We start from the raw sequence: 16,322 nt of genomic DNA on the forward strand, positions 1-16,322 counted from the left end.
TGCTTCCCAGCTTGCGCTGTTAAACGCATTCTTTACATCCAAAGTGACAACCGCGCAGTTACGGATGCCGCTCCTTTTATGCTCTATTGCCACCTCAGCTGTCTGAACGACTGGATGGCGTCCAGAGTAGATTTACCTTTTCTGAATCCAAACAATCAGTTGGACAGGCCGTCCGCACTCTCCGTATACGGTACTAGCCTGTTGAGAATCAACCTCTCCAATAACTTGCCCGTCGTATCTAGTAGACAGATAAGTCTATACGCCAACGGGTCACCTGGTGGTTTCCTTGCTTTTGGTAGTAGCACCAATTTCTGTCGCTTCCATACGTCCGGAAAAATTCTATGGTCAATGCAGCGTTGCATCGTGGTTCTGAACATGTCTAGATCCGCGTTCACTGCCGCATTTAAGGCAACATTCGGGATACCATCGGGTCCCGCAGCCTTGTTTGACGCGAATGATTTCACGACTTCTACCAGCTCTCCATTCATCACTCTCGCCACTTCTTCTCCTTCATCTGCCGCATACAGCGCTGGGGGCCTTGGGCTTATGGGATGGTGCGGGAAGAGTACATCGATTATCGATCGCAACAACTCGGGCGACTTCTCTTGGGGCGGTATGGCACTTTTGGTCTTAGCCATTACCACTCTGTAGGCGTCACCCCATGGACTAGAATTGGCACTCTTGCATAGACTACACGCTAAAGTTCGTCCGCTCAAAAATGAGTGCAGAGCGCATAAAATCGGCGTCTTCTCATGCAGCACATTTTCTGTGCAAAGGAGGCTGTATACAGTTTTGTGCAAACGGTGGTAAACAAAACAGAAAGAGTGAAATGCGCACAGAGGAAGAACGCTTGGAATGCGGAATTCACTTCCATTTTTGTTCAGCTTCTGAAAACATGAAAAAACATTCCAATTTTAAAGTTTTTCAGAGATTTTTTCATTGGAATAGCCGAAGCGGAAGCAAATGGGAAAAAAAACTTTCACATTTGCGACCATTTTCCGACTTGCCTGAAAAAACCCGGAAAATTTCTCATCCTACCAATGGCCAACTGTTTGCTGCCGCGCGGGAGATGACTGACAGTTCCATTTCCATCGATCCGCGCACAGCTAATGCCCAACACATCGGCTACACACAGCATGAGTGCGACTTACACAGAATTTTCACTCAGCCAGCCAGTCCTGCATTGGTTGCCTCATTTTGTGTAGTTTTAACACATGCGCTGCGTGAAGCTGGCTTAGCGTGATGCGTGCGCGTTGCATTCTTCGTCTAGTCCGAAGGCAGATTACTCGAAGATTTGCAACTGAAACGCACTACCAGTACACCGGCGGCCTGTTCTCTCTAGGAGGGGCTTTTCTCGGCATGGGAGCATCACACGCTCGTGATATCACAGCAACTAGCTCTTCACCGTTTATGTAGGTTCAGAGTGTTCCGTTCGCGCCTCAGGGCTTCAGTGAATACTTCGCCGTCGAAGCGCGCTGTTTTTCATTCCGGGTCGAGTTACATCGCGCTGCGTTCCGCCCGCCTGGTATTATACTACAGCGAATCGACTGATGATCGCTGTGAGTATAACCGTCATCAACGCACCAAAAAGGTTAGGACTACAAAACGTCACGTCGATAATCGATTCTGCACCATTTCTGGGGAGGGTACTCACTGTACCCACATTTACCAGCTCTACATTTAATGCGGCCAGTGATTCCAACAATAGCTGGCCTCTTTGATTGGCGCAGCGGCTACCCCACTCCACTGCCCATGTATTCAAGTCGCCTGCTATCACTACTGGCTGCCGATTAGCTAGTTCGGCTATCATCCTGTCAACCATGTGGGAAAATTCCTCAATCGACCACCTTGGGGGCGCGTAACAACTGCAATAGAACACGCCATTGATTTTTGCTATCGCAAAACCGTCATTTGAGCTAGAGACAACTTCTTGGATTGGGTATCGTCCTCTCGTCCCTATAGCTGCTAGCTGTTGAGACCTATCTGCCACCCAGTTCCCATTGTTGGCTGGTATGCGGTATGGGTCCGATAGTAACACCACGTCAGTCTTGTTTTCCGAGACTGACTGCCAAAGCAGCTGTTGGGCTGCATCACAGTGGTATAAATTGAACTGTGTTGCTTCCGTTTTGGCTGATGGATACTCCGATTGTGCCTGGACATTGGGGCCGCCAGTTAAGGTGAAGATGAATCGAAGCCAAAGTTCAAATTTTCAAGAGCACGGATCTGGAGAACCGAAGATCCGTTTGAGCTGAAAACCTAATCGATTGATTACCACCAGCTAGTGGTCAATCGATTAAGTTTTCAGCTTAAACGGATGTTTGGTTCTTCAGATCCGTTCTCTTGAAAATTTGAAGTTTGGCTTCGGTTCATCTTCACCTTAAGTGTCCGTTGTCTGCTCTGTCGACACATATTAGGCACTTAGCGATCGGCTTACAATCGCTTGCCCTATGGCCTTCGGTGCCGCATTTTCTGCACATCTTACTTCTGTCGGGACCATTACAATTCCACGACTTATGCCCCTTCCCGAAACACTTGAAGCAAAGTTCAGGAATCTGTTGTATGCTTAGCCGGCAAACCGACCAGCCTACCTTGAGTATGCCCAAATTCTTCGCTTTGTTGGCCTCTGCGACCGGCAGCCTGATCGCCGCCACCTGGGTGCCCTTTCTAAGGTGGATGGCCTTACTGGCTACGTCGATGTCACACTACTCTTTGAGGGCAGCCGAGACCTCCGCTGCGTGGGTGACCTCATCCAGATTTTTACACTGGAAAGTCGCTTCAGCAGTAAGGGATCTTACATCAACCTCGTCGCCAAGTACTTCTTGTGCCAGTTGCTTATAGACTGCACCCTTTTCCTTGGCGATACAAAGTTAGACAACTAAATAAAGATTACAAAAAAAATACACAGTAAAAAAAATTTTTTTGCATTAAAAAACATCATTTTTGTCACAAAAACTCAAATATCTCAAAACCCTATCGGAATACCAACTTTTTTTTTGAGGGAAAACGGTCCATTATATTAGCTATCTACCATAAAAATTTGGTGATGGTAAGCCAATAAACAAAAAAGTTATGACATTTCAAATATTTCACAAATTTGACACTTAGTGAAAATTTTTTTTTTTTTTTCATTGTTAATTTTTTTTAGGACCGCAGTTTGTTGCTGAATTTTTTGTTAAGGGTACCACATGAGGTTAACAAGTTGTTTTCATGATATTTTATTTAATTATTCATAACTATTATAGCATCTATTAGAAAGTTAGACGCGATCCAGTGTTGTGATCTAAAGTCTTGATAGTGTCATATTTTTTATTGTACGTAACTGAAGAAAAATTCTCTCAATAGTGTTGAAACCTTTTGATAAAAGAAACCTATAAGAAATCTAATATTGAAGACAAAAGCTACAAAAAAAGTTTTCTATACTGGTTTACGACTAGTTTACCTGCAAAAAGTTTACCTCGTAGAGAACAAGGCGGGTCTATACCCAGGTGATCTAGTATACGTAAAGCAGGTCGGTTTTCTCGGCGCTGGTTTTCTCCACAAAGTTAAAATCTGATTACACCTGGGTATAGACCCGCCTTGGTAGAGAATAGACTTTGTTAATCATATTTGGGAGAAAGCGAGTAACTTCAACAACATCAAAAACATGATAGGTACATACCATGAACATACTCACGAAAAAGCTAAAAATATACTACCACTATGGTTATAAAAGATTTAATTGTAAAATTTTTCTTCAGTCAAGCAAACGACACCAAACTAGTCAGTAAAAACTTAAAAGTGATTTTGTTTATTAAAATCTAACGAGCAACATGAGTAGTCGCTTTCTCAACTGTTGCAGGCCGTTTGCAGAAAAAAAGTGTTCGAAAGAGCTACGAAATCTCACCGAAAGCACCATAGATAAACTGAAAGCGGCTGGTTATGCTCCAATGTCTACATTGAATACAAATTTACGCATTTGTACGTCCTGCCGTTTAAACGTTGACAAACGGGCAATCTGTACATCATCGGTGGATCAGGTTGCAGGAAGTTCGAAAACAACAACAACTGAGGAATTACTAGATGCACCGACAACAACTGAGGAGTTACCAGAAGTACCAAGTGCAGATAGTCTTGCCACGGTACCATCAGCGACATCTGTTTCAACAAATCAATCAGAAGATGAGTGCATCCAGAAGGTCAACATCGAACGCTTCAACGAAAGGATTGCTGGAATAAAAGTGACTCCGATTAAATGGACGAAGATGGGTTACGTCAATTATCCCGAGAAAACATACCGTGAAATCAACGAAGCTGTACGAAGAAACCTCTTCAAATTAGGACCTGAGGATGTGGAAAATACAGACTACGATGAGGTAATTATGAATATGAAGGAAAGCTTCTCGAATCTAGCCACGAAAAGGAAAGAAAAATTATTGATTTTGTCGATGCTGCCAAGCTCGTGGTCTATTCAAGACGCCATTGATGAGTTCAAAACCAATAGAAATACAGCAAAAGAGGCAAAACAATTCAAAAATAACTGTCTTGCAACCAAAAATGCTAGGTCGAGTACTTCATTAACAGATGAGACAAAAGAAAAAATAATTCAATATTTTGAAGACGATGAAGTAAGTAGAACTATGCCTGGCCAAAAAGATTATGTATCTGTAAAAAAAGATGGAAAGCGTCAACCAATCCAAAAACGATTAATGATGACTACTTTGAAAGAAGCGTATACCGTTAAGTCACCAGTCACCGTGCAGCCTCCATTCACCGTGCACATATACAAATTCCTACAGAATATTCATACAATTTTCATAAATTATTTTGTTGTCAGCAAAATAAGATAAAACTGATGAAATGAAGTAGTTTTTGTCACAAAGCATTTTGAAAAACCTAGTTTATATAGTAAAAATCATGTGAATTCTGTTTGATAATAAGATTTTTCAACACTCTTAGTAGAAACACCAAAAATTCACATTTTTCATTTTAACGATAGAGTATGATTTTTTCAAAATTTCAACAAGTTTTCATTGTGGATACTATTAGTAAGATGTATTTCATCGTATGAGCAATGAGATTTTATGCAAATTAGAATTTTATATTGTGTTTCAGTCGAAATCCACATGCACGGTGAATGGATCCCTCTCAGTATGTATGGTTCCTATTACCGTGCATTAGTGTAAAAGGCATGAAATTATTCGGTAATATCAGATTTATTGTTATATTGTCATTAAACTACTTCATATTTAGTTTTTGAGTGAATATGGAATGATTTGGACAATACAGTCAAACCTCCTATAACGATTTTAATGAAAAAATAATTATCTAGCCAATTTTTAAACTTTTTATTTATTTTATTGTAAATGAAGATTTGAACAGTCTTAAAAATGAGTGCGCTCACTATTAGCAACATAGTTGCTCCATCAACAACGTTTTTTCAAGAAACAAAATTAAATCATGGCGAAATCTATACGCACGGTGAATGGTGCACTAGTGTGCACGGTAAATGGTGACATAGAACGGTACGAGGCGACCTTAACATGAGATTTTCAAACATAATTTTTTAGTTATTTTTAGTTATGCATCACTAGTTTTAGATTTTTCCCTGAATTATTATATAATTGTACGCTACGTAGTGGTATTCTAATACGCTTCAAATTATTTGGAAAAGTTATATAATTTTTTGAAGTGCAAATTTTTCTTAAATGCACGGTGAATGGTAGCTTGACGGTACACGCTTCAAGGAAATTAACGAAAATATTAAGGTAGGTTTTTCCTCATTTGCAAGCCTTCGTCCAAGGCAATGCAAGCTTCTATCCAATTCAGGAACACATAATGTTTGTGTGTGCACAACACACGAAAATATTAACCTAATCTTACATAGTTTGAAAAGAATCAATTTATCAAAGGATATTAAAATGTTAACTGGTAGTCTTTTGTGTGAAAATACAACATCAAATTGCTATCTACGATCTTGTTCGGATTGTCCAGATTCTTCATCATTGGAAAATACTTTATTCGCTGAGTTTGAAAAAAATTATATTGATCAGTTATCATTTGAGCAATGGGTGACCACGGATAGGTGTGACCTAGAAACTATTGTAAAACCTGTAGATGAGTTTGTGTAATTTTTTTGCTTGAAATTAGAAAGTTTAATTCCTCACAACTTTATTAAAACAGAGCAATCCCGCTTTTTAAAAAATACGAAAAATACATTACAAGATGGTGAATTTTTAGTCATTTGTGATTTTTCTGAAAACTATAGCTTTGTAATGCAAGATGAAGTGCAGTCCCATCACTGGAACGTACAACAAGCTACAATTCATCCATTCGTTATTTATTTCAATGGAAGTACGCAAATTGAACATTTTAGTTTTATTGTAATTTCCGAAGATTTAAGACACGACTCAGTCAGTATCTGTAAATTTGTTCATTGCCAAAATGATTAACTTTTTACGCGTTGATAAGGATAAAGAAATCAGAAAGATATATTTCATGTCTGATGGAGAAGCATCGCAGTACAAAAACCGTAAGAATTTTTCGAGCCTATGTCAATTTAAATCAAAGTACGGAATTGATGCAGAATGGCATTTCTTTGTTACGTCACATGGCAAAGGTCCTTGTGATGCTATTGGAGGAACCATAAAGCGCATGGCCACAAGAGCAAGTTTAGCCAAAGAACGTGAGCATCCAATTAAAACTGCAAAAGAACTATTTGATTGGGCGAATCGCAGAAAAGAAGAAGATTTAACAAAATTATCATTTTGTTTTACTACTACTGAAGAGTACGAATTAACGGCATCAGAGCTCAGCGAGCAATATAATAACGCGAAAACGATCCAAGGAACCCAAAAATTTCACTGTTTCATTCCATTGTCAGAAAATAAAATTAAAGCAAAACTATACTCGAACTGTACTGATAATGATGCAAAAGTGTTCGATATTGTAAAAAAATTGAATAACAATAAATTAATAAATAAGTATTAATAAAATGTTTTCATGATCTCATAACGCAGACCCAAATCCAAAACTTTTAAAGTTTATATATAACATTTAGAGACTCATCGATCATACTCTAAAAAAAATATCCTGGTAAAAAAAATTTTATTTTCGTGTAATCTGTTAATTCATTTTAATTTATACATATATACATATACATATAATATTTATACATATACATAATATTTATACATATAATATACATAATACTAATGAATACATGAAAACGACTTGTTTAATTCACGCAAGGCCCTTAACAATAAAATCAGCAACAAACTGCGGTTCCCGTAATAATTTACACCGAAAATTTTTTTTTTTTTCTACTAAATGTGAAAATTGTAGCATGTTTGAAATGTCATAACTTCACCAAATTTTTATGGTAGATAGCTAATATAATGGACCGTTTTCCCTCAAAAAATTACGTTGGTATTCCGATAGGGTTTTGAGATATTTGAGTTTTTGTGTCAAAAATTATGTTTTTTAATGCAAAAAATTTTTTTTTACTGTGTGTATTTTTTTTTTTTTGGAATCTTTATTTAGTTGTCTAACTTTGTTTCTTTAGTTGTCTAACAATCAAACGAACCGTTTTTGCTGTGCAGCTTTTTGAATATTTTTGAACCATTTTCACATACACCCTTTTGAAAAGTTAGTCGTGACTCAACTTTAAGATTTGATATCGGAAAATGACGATTTAGATGGAACTGGAAAACTGTGCAAAGTTTCAGCTCAATAGAAAAAAATGAATTAAAAAATTTACCAAATTTTGGTGCTGTTGCTTGGAATCACTCAGTTATTAACTGAGAGCTTTCTTTGCCAAAGTTGCCATTTTCGCATTCGTATATTGTGTGGCAGGTACGATGATACTTTATGCTCCTGCAGGGAAGTCAAGGAAATTTACATTACGAAAAGATCCTGGACCGACCAGGAATCGAACCCAGACACCTTCCGCATGACTTTGCTTTTGCCGCGGACTCTAACCACTCGCCTAAGGAAGGCCCCTAAGAGTAATGAACTCTGTTAATGCCAAATTAGTGTAGCTCATCTTTATGCCATTTTAAGAGCCTCGGGCTTATCACGGCTTTCGTGTCAATATAATTGTTCTATTACTTATATATGTTATATGAGACAATCAAGACATTCTACAAAAAAGCCAGTAGCATATAAGTCTATGAGCATAAAACCAGTTCAAATGTAAATCCAACATAGCTGTAACAAAGTTAAGTGTATGATGTTAAGTGTTCTAATAAACTATTTGATAAAGCCGGCCGTTCTGTGTTCACAAACGCTTTTGGAATTTGTCAGTCGGTTTCCATTTTAGATATCGAACAGTTATTCGGTTGTGGATTTTAATTTATTTTTATACCAATTATCAAAGTTCTTTTGATAATGGATATAAGAACACATGAATCCAATCCAATTCCTAAATCCAAAAACTAGCTTCAATTTTTTATAAAAAATCATTAGAAAAATTAAAATTGTATTTTGAAGGTGGGACATGTCACATCATGATGTGTCACATAAGGACGTCTATCATAATAAGAAATATATGCCTTATTCAAAATTCTACCTGTGCTTATATGAAACTCCTTTATGCGAAATATTCACGATGTCAAATGCCCTGATGCGAAACGTTCTCATGCGAAATGATGCAAAATGGGGTTTATTTTTTTCTACAGAAATAAATAGTTGAGGCACCAGTACTTGTTTTAAAAGTATCAATCGAAAAATTTCGAATCAGAGTCTTGGGTTGTTGATTTATATATGTGAAGGTTGCATGATAAAACATAATGAAGAATCAAAAATACACTTTTAAAAAACAAGGCCCAAGCTTCAAGAGCCGAGTTCATCCATTCATATTCGTAGTAGAATTTCTTCATTCATTGTCAAAATGTTTCAAAATTGTTTAGTGTCCAACTGCTTTCCCATCTAGTAGTTTGAAATGAAATATCTAAAACTCCTGCACTTTCATTCCTCGGATGCTGTGCATATTCACGGTCAGTAACGGATATTGACTTCAACGTGTGACTTTCATACACGCGCAGCGCACGCAGTTTGCAACGATACTCCGAGGATTTTTTTCTTCTATGTTTACCATACGCATACCACACTGTGGATAGCGAACAGCTGATAGACAGACGCGCTCAACCTCGATGACGATTGGTGACGACTTAAGTTAAGTGAACCTGTTTTTAAATTTTTAGCATAATAAACAAAAAATACCGTCACTGCTGATGTAGTCAAATAGATAAAAATTTACTTTTCAACGAAAATCTTTTCAAATTTATGTTTTCAGTTTTTTTTGCAGCAAATTTATGGTTTATACTTTCTCTTCTATTTATTTATCTTTTTTTTCTAGATTGGTGACACAGATCCAGCGCGAAACAAGTTTTTCGCTGAATATTTTTTGTTCAATTTCCGGCGCTCGAACACATTTTACTGTTATCGATTTTCTTTGCTTTGTTGTACCTCCACTGCGATTTCACTGAAAAGATCCAGTTTTTTTTTCTCGCATCCTAACTGTCGAGCGAACGTTGAACTTTTCACCAACCTGTTGTCCGTCCGCCGCAAGGCTAGTTCGGATTTTTACTTCTAAGTTGATGGAAAAGAATTCAATGCTGCTTCTTGCACGACAGCACAGAGAGAAGAAAACTTGTTCTGACCATAAGATTTGGCGTTCTTGCCTTCCAGACGCGTAGGTTAAGTATGATGCAACGAAAATAAATTCCAGTAGCACCCCGTAAGATTTGTTGGTCAGTTCTGCAAACCTACATTATCGTGATCAGTGGCTGTCAGTGTCACGCAATACCATCCAATAATAACGCGCCTCGTGTAGGGAATTCTTCCGAACGAGACAGTAATTGATGTCCTTGTGATGACCGCTGGAAGTAATTATTAACTTTGCATAAGCTGGATGACTTCTGAGGTAATTTTCGTATTATGTCTGATATATCCAGCGTGGGTTTACGGAGCCAGCACTAGTACCACACCTCCAAACAGGTCTGGGTCATTTGGCATTACGTCGTTTGTATATGGGTGGAAGATGCAGGCAGTGCCGTAGCGTGCGGTTGGCCAGGTTGGCACCCGCCAAGGGCGCCAGGCTTCAGGGGTGCCAAAATGAGAAATTTATAGAGCTTTATATGCCGGGATTTTCAAGTCATAGTACCTAGATAAGCAATTATAGACAAAAACAGTTATCGATATAATGCTATTAATGCATAATATCACGTCTTTCTTCCTTGATAATTTATTAGCTCTTTTCATAAACATGTTTGACTAAAACTCTTTGTGGAACGATTTCAATAAAATATTTTTGAAGCATCTAAGAAAGTGTTTAATGGTTTGTCAACAGAAAATTCCTGAGATACACGCTTATCAATAGAAATCCATTAAAAAGTATCGAAAATAGTTCTTCAGCAACGATAAATTAGCTTATGCACGGTGCCTATGTAAAAGCATACACAAAACGAATATGTAGATTATATCAACTGATACCTAGTGAAAATAGTAGTATTCCCCAGAACTGTTCAATGGATTCTTACACAACTAGGAACATAATTGAAAAAAAATCTTGGGCAGGTTTATAATGAATAACCTCTAATAACCCAAACTATATAAGAATACTAGGTTTAATAATTTTAGAATCCTGTTCTTTGGTAGTAGTTCATATTGTTTTCACAGAACTTCTGGCCAGATTTGCATTCTTAACGAAAATTTTGATCCTATCTAGTATAAAATTATCACAGAATCCCGAAAAGGATTATCAGAAAATTTGAACATTGAAATGAAAGCAAGAGTGTGAAACAATCAAATAGGACGTTTTTGTAACAAAATAAATTTCTCGAAAACAATTCTCTGAACTTACTGACAGTGTTGTGAAAAACTCAATTTCTCATAACTCACGCTTGAGATTTTTCATGCGTGCACTGAAAAGAATCTACACGTTCGATCCATATTATTTTCAATGTGGATCTGTCTTGTCAAATGGCAAGGTGAAATAACGTGTAAAACTTGTAATTCTGTTAAGGTTTGACTTTGGATCGATAGCAAAGGCCAAAGGCTTTTACATACAATTTCAACGTGTTTTACGATTGCGATATCAATCACTAGTCGAACTAGTTTGCCTAACATGACAAGGACTAACATTTGCTATCCACGCGTGACATGTTTATTGACATGTTATATTTTGGGAAACCGTGCGCCCTTAAATGGGTGTCTGGTATCAGAAAATCAAGAAATCGCTAACAAAACCAGTCGACCCTTCCAGCTAACAAAATCTACAGCAAACTTTTCGAAAATTTGTAAATTAACGTGTTTTACATTTGAATTCGGATTGCCGATAGCGACTGGTTTTACACCATCGATTGATGTGTTTTACAATTAGTGAAAATTCACGTGTTAAACACATTGATCGAGCTTGTAGAATGTTTTCAGTGTGAGTTGTCAATCACGTAACTCAGTAGTCAAAAAATCATGGATGAGTTGGCTCACCTTTGACTCATTGTCTCGTATTTCCACAGTTTATCACACACGGCAATAATTTCTTATTATTATGGAGATGAACCAGCCACGGGCTGAAAATCTCCCTAATAAAGCTAATAATAATAATAATTTCTTATTAGTCTGCTAAAATCATAGTAATCCTTTCTAACGTAAACAACAACATTCGGATTTCACGAGGTTTTGATTGTTTTTTTTTACGGTTTGAGTTGATTGAGTGTAACAATTGTCCATCAAAATCAAACTCTCAAGCGTGAGGTTTGCAAAGCAGATCTTTAATGAGTTTGCTCTCACGGGAGAGCGTATTGATTGAGATTTGAGTGTGAGTCTATCAAAACTGCTTACTGATAAACGTATAAACTGTACAGAACTTTTCGTAACATTTACTTCATTGATTGTCAACATTTGCTATTATTTTTTTGTTTTCGTTTTTTTTATTCTTTTTTTTCTTCTTCGGTTTGCCGGCTGAGCATACAGCAGCCTCCTGAAGTTTGCTTCAAGTGTTTCAGGAAGGGCCAATAGGGGTTTTCACGAGACGTTTCGAATCAGCTGATCCGGAAGCTCTTTAACAGCTCTTGTATGAAAATAACAGCCCCAAGTTAGCACTGGTCCTCCACCGATGTAAACAAATGCATAGACGGACCTGTCACATGAAAAGGCCTATGGTCGTGGAATTGCAATGGTCCCGACAGAAGTAGGGCAAGCGATTGTAAGCAAATCGCTAAGTGACTAATATGTGTCGACAAAGCAAACAACGGACGCTTAACGGGTGGACCCAAATGTCCAGGCACAAGCGGAGTATCAAAGCAGCTAGAACGGAAGAAACTTGTATCATAAAGTAGTGTGACTGGTGTCGATCGTTAAGCATTTCTCTCAAATCGTGTTCGTCTATGCGATTTCGGCGAAAAACTGCAAAATGGATAATTGAACTGAAGTTATTTAACGAAATACAGTAGTTTTATTGTATTTTAGGTGCACAAATGTACAAACCATAAATCACACTTGGAAAATGAATCTATGTTGCAGGTAAGTTGGAATATCCGCCGTAGTGGAACATTTTAAGTTTGATAAGATGAATAATAGCGCTTACGACGAAGTAGAACGAAACCGTAACACAGTTAAATTTAAACCACTGTGATGCAGCCCAGCAGCTGCTTAGGTAGTCAGTCTCGGAAACGAAGATCGACGTGATGTTACTATGGAACCAACAAAAGAAATTTCAGACATGATCGACTGGAGGATAGCCGAACTAGCTAATCGGCAGCCAGTAGTGATAGCTGGTGATTTTAATGCATGGGCAGTGGAGTGGGGTAGTCGCTGGACCAACCAAACTGGCAAGCGTGGCGCCACGCTAAGGTATGGAGGACCAATCTGGTCAAAAGAAAGCTAAAGCGGTTGGAGAGCACGTACAGGATCATGTGCTTAAGGTGCAATTAAGAATGAAGCAAATGTCAAAAATGAAAAAAGCAGTTTTCGCCCTTGAAATCAACAAATCGAAAAAAATAAAAACACACAGCCTTTTTATTTTGGAAATAAAACAGCTGTGTGTTTTTATTTTTTTCGATTTGTCGATTTCAACGACGAAAACTGATTTTTCACTTTTGACATTTGCTCCATTTTTACTTGGGCCTTAAGAGTAGCAAGCGCATACCGAACGGCATCTAAAGAGGCCGTGTGCATCATAGCTGGGATGACGCCCATCGGGCTCATCATCAAGGAAGATGTTCAATGCTTCAACCAAAGAGGTACCAGAGGAGTTCGCAACGCGTGTAAAGAGACAGCGCTCAGAGGTTAGCAACAGGAATGGGATAACTCCACTAAAGGTAGATGGACCCATCGACTAATACCAATTGTATCTTGATTTCGTATAAAAGAAACCATGGGGAAGTGAACTTCAACCTGACGCAGTTTCTGCCAGGACATGGTTGCTATAGGCAGTACCTGCATAGGTTTGGTCACTCAGAATCTCCTGCGTGTCCCAATTGTGCTGGTGTGGAGGAAGCAGCGGAGCATGTCGTGTTTGATTGCCCCTGTTTCATTGTTATGATAGATTGCATGCTCGCTACATGCGGAGGGGACGCGTCCCTCGACAATGTAATAGAGAGAATGTGTCCGAGTGCTGGAATGCAGTAACTACGGCTGTCACTCACATTGTGTTAGAATTGCAGCGCCTATGGCGCGCCGAACAATTCAATAAGAATTGCCCAAGTTACCTTCTCAGGCGTCTGTGTGAAAATTTCCCCTTTGTAAAAAAAAGTCCTGGAGAGTGGGCCAAAATCGAATTTGGAGGGACACAGACATGGACCGAGTAAATTTGCGTTACATCGTTAACGAGGTTTTATCAAGCTAATTGATGCAACACCAAGTAAATAAATAATCTCGCGTTTAGTATCATACAGGCGTATCTGCAGTGATCGATCTCTTCGTCGATTTTCTCTTGAGAATAGTACACGCAATTCAATCGAATTTTGTAATATTTTTCGATGCAGTTTGATGAAGGCTGATGAGTACTTTCAAGTCATTTTCCGCTAATCTTGCTGCTCTGAGCATTAAAAAGGCAAATAGGCAGCTATGAAAGTATATTTACCAAGCTGTGTTCAATTGAAACACCCAAAGTTTCAAAAATAAAGTGAATGACGAAAAAGGTTGATGTTTTATACGCCTATGAATGATGATTGCAACTCCACCACGGGCTCCATCCAGTCGATCATTACGATAAACAGTATGGATCTCTTTTCAGTTTTGATCCAGTTTTAAAAAAACTTTCAATTATATTTGTAGCTGTTAGAAAATTAAACAGCTTTACCATTCAAAGAACGAGCATTCAAATTCAAAATTTTCAAAAAAATATTTGGATCCATTAGAGACACGTAATCTAATACAATTTTATTTGCAAATTTTACACCAATGTGAATTTGAGTGATTTTGAACATCAATGGTTTGAATCAATAGTTCAGTTAGAAAATCAAAATAAGAGGGAGACATGTTACTAGCCGTAGGTACATTTTTTGTTGGGATTTTTCGTTGATGAAGAGGTGGAATAGAATTTACCTGTGGCGGTATAAGAAAAAATATTCTCATTTGATTTGAAATAATTTGAACGGGTACCCGTAGGAAGAAAGGGGGTTGAACTGAAATTAGCTTCCTGCTACAACACTGGCATAGGAGTATAATAGTAAACTGAAAAATGAGAATTGTTGGAAATTCTACCTGGGGAATTCCGGCTACGAGAAGCGTTGCCGTTCATTTGCCTGAACGAATCGTTTAAGAGAATGGCAATCCCAAAAGTTAGACTTATGGTTGCCCCCGCAATTCGCGTATACAAACTTTTTGGTGTCTTCCTTCGCAGGACAGACGTGAGAAGAACCTCCGCAAATCATACATTTAGGATCCATGCGGCAATGTTTAGTTTGGGGAAATTTGAACACCCCTAGAACTATTTTTTCCTACCGTCCTAAACTCTGGAATACGGACATGAGGTACGCAAACAAATTTCGAAAATTGGTTGAACCTTTGCTGAGATATAACTCATTGAAATTTAAGGTACAACTTAAAGTTAAAAAAATCCTTAGAATTAGAACTGTACGCTTGAACAAAGCACAAACACTAGCACAAGAGCAACGGAAAATCTATGACTCAAACAAATTCGAATATGATATTTAATAGCTCCACCATTACAAATGCGAACCTGGTCCTAAATTGTACTTTATTCTCAATAAGATCTTTAAAGCGTGCGATGAATACGATTGAGAGTTTTTTAACTGTTTATCGGTTGTATGAGTGTGTATGTTGATCCATATGTGCTAAGGCCCCACGCATACCTGAAACCACGATATCATCAAACTTAAATGATCCTAAAATTTTCCTTCGCAGGATTGTAGTTCATGGTCTAACCTTTAAAAAAAAAATGTGGCTCAAAATATTGTATTGATGAAAAATTGAAAAATTGAGGTTTAAAATTTTATATGCAAAAGTCCTGAGTGGACAGAGATATGAGAATACCGTTCATGACTCTTAGCCTTTAAATTTCTCTAGAATCCTAAAACAATCCAAACAAGTTTTGATAAAATTTAACATTTTATTTCTTTTAACTGAGGGCTCATGTACCATATGACTTTACGGAGTCAAATAAATTTCTAAATTATTTTCTACAGGGTGTCCGCATATTATCCGTACCAACTTTGAAGGCATACATCTATGTAATCACTCTCATCAAATTTAGTATTCATATGTGCTCAGTGAGCTTAATAGGCGCCATTTTCTAAGCTTTTTAATGGAAGAGAAATGTCCTTGAACTAAAACCCTACGATGCAAAATTTTAGGTTGAATCAAGTTTGATAATATCGTAGTTTCAGGTATGCGTGGGCCCTAGTAAAATTGTAGCAAACATCAGGACTGAAAAAGCAGTTTTCGCCACAATAATTGACAAATCGGAAAATATGGAAACACACAGCCGTTTTATTTTCAAAATAAAACAGCTGTTGTTTTTTTTTCGATTCGTTGATTATTATGGAGAAATTTATTTCTTCATTTTTTTATAAACGCTTCAATTCCAGTAGGGCCCTAATTATTTAGAGCTTCTCTTTGGCGACCAATTTCGCCCCAAACTGTCATTGTCACACTTAAGTTTTTTTTATCAAACGATATATGTTATTTTATGAAATTCTTCCTGGCGTTCCGTCAGCATGGTCTTGCTAAATAGCTGCACGTTTTAAATTGACTGCTAAAAGTTTTGCTCTGTTTAGAACATTCTAGTGAACAGTTTAAATCCAGGTGCAAGTTGAACGAACCCATATCATTTTTCCCAGGCTAAACCAACAAAATCAACGTTCATCAACGGCATGACG

The 16,322-nt window shown here is 37.8% G+C and overlaps 1 protein-coding gene across 2 annotated transcripts in view; it reads right to left on the bottom strand.

The window, feature by feature from the left end:
* The window catches only part of LOC5572367 (BTB/POZ domain-containing protein 6), a 31,549-nt gene that overhangs the window by 13,962 nt on the left and 1,265 nt on the right, over positions 1-16,322 (bottom strand). The gene's annotated exons all lie outside the window — the stretch shown is intronic.

This window comes from Aedes aegypti, chromosome 3, assembly GCF_002204515.2.
Source record: "Aedes aegypti strain LVP_AGWG chromosome 3, AaegL5.0 Primary Assembly, whole genome shotgun sequence".
Lineage (NCBI taxonomy): Eukaryota > Metazoa > Arthropoda > Insecta > Diptera > Culicidae > Aedes > Aedes aegypti.